Source organism: Alligator sinensis, unplaced genomic scaffold, assembly GCF_000455745.1.
Source record: "Alligator sinensis unplaced genomic scaffold, ASM45574v1 scaffold2024_1, whole genome shotgun sequence".
Classification (NCBI taxonomy): Eukaryota; Metazoa; Chordata; order Crocodylia; family Alligatoridae; genus Alligator; species Alligator sinensis.
In genome coordinates, this window is record NW_005843756.1 from 30,898 (window position 1) to 32,250 (window position 1,353).

General features: G+C 53.9%; 1 non-coding gene across 1 annotated transcript; it reads left to right on the forward strand.

Moving 5' to 3' along the window:
- The first annotated feature begins 1,008 nt into the window (after window positions 1-1,008).
- On the forward strand, window positions 1,009-1,104 carry TRNAY-GUA. Its single transcript has 2 exons — window positions 1,009-1,045; window positions 1,069-1,104. It is a non-coding gene; the product is annotated as a tRNA-Tyr (tRNA).
- The last annotated feature ends 249 nt before the right edge of the window (window positions 1,105-1,353 follow it).

Genomic DNA, 1,353 nt, shown 5'->3' on the forward strand with positions numbered 1-1,353 from the left:
GGGGCCAAACAGCCTGCTGGCAAGCTCTATGCCCACCAGTCTGCACCCCCGTGAGCTGCCAAGGGGAAAAGGGAGCCCTGGGCCCATGGCAGAGCATGAGGCACTGAAATCACCCTTTACCAGCAGCTCAGAGGACATGGAGAACCATAGACCAGTGGCACAATCGATAACCTGTGTGACTATGGATCAGACGACTGCAGATTCAGGTCCTACCTGCCTTGTGTGACTTGTCTTCTTTGTTTTTCTCTGAGCCAAGAGCTCTCGTGTGCCTGCTAGCGCTGTGTGAAACGGCACCGCTCCATTTCAACTTGCATTTCAAGGTTTTGTGGAACAACGTTTCATTTCTAATTTTGTTTTGATTCAACATTGCTGTTCCGTTTCGTTTCGTCAAAACAGTGACGCTGTCTCGGGTTGTATCCATGTTGTGCCCTTAGGATATAATGGGGAAGCTTGAAACAGCCTCTCTCATCTGGCAGGTAGATTGGGGCCCGTTCCCGGGAGGGCTGCAGGGGCTGTGCTGGTCCTCCCGAGCTTGTGGGCCCCGCTCTGCCTGGTAGATGAGGGAAGGAGGCCACCTAGGACCGGGGAGCTGGGGAAGGGAACTGAACCCCATCACTCAGTTCCCTCCCCAGCACTGGGATTGCTTGGGGATGGGAACTGGGACTGGCTGAGCGCTACCTTGGGGCTGGGCAAAGCAACTCTGCTCAGCTGGGAATCATTGGGCGCGGCTGAATTGCCTTCCCCTGCCCGACCATAGCCCTGGGGAGGGAAACAGAGTGATGGGGCTCAGTTCCCTACTCCAGCCGAGTTGGAGCGCTGGGGTGGGGAATTGAGCTGGGGCTCAGCTCCCTTCCCCTGTGCTATGATCGGCTTCTCACGGCCCAAATGGCTGGCTTAGCTATCATTCTGCTTGTGGTCAGCAGCTTTGCTAGGCCACAGGTAAAGCCTTTGTATTAGGTGCAAATCTAGTAATCCCTACTAATCCAAATTATTGGACCAATGCCAGTTCCTTCGGTAGCTCAGCTGGTAGAGCGGAGGACTGTAGAGTTACAGCCCAGGTCCATAGGGATCCTTAGGTCGCTGGTTCGATTCTGGCTCGAAGGATATGTGGTTTTACCTCATCCTCATCAATAAATTAAGCGACTGTAGCATTTATGCCTGCACAGTTGGATGGCTAAAAAATTGGCTGATGGGGCACGCCCACTAAGTAGTGGTGGATGGGTTGTACCTGGTGACATGTGAGCAGTGGCGTACCCCAGGCCTTGGTCCTCGGACCTGCACTGTTTAACATCTTCATCAGCGACTTGGCCGAGGGGGTAGAAAGCACACTGTCCAATTTTGCTGATGACACTA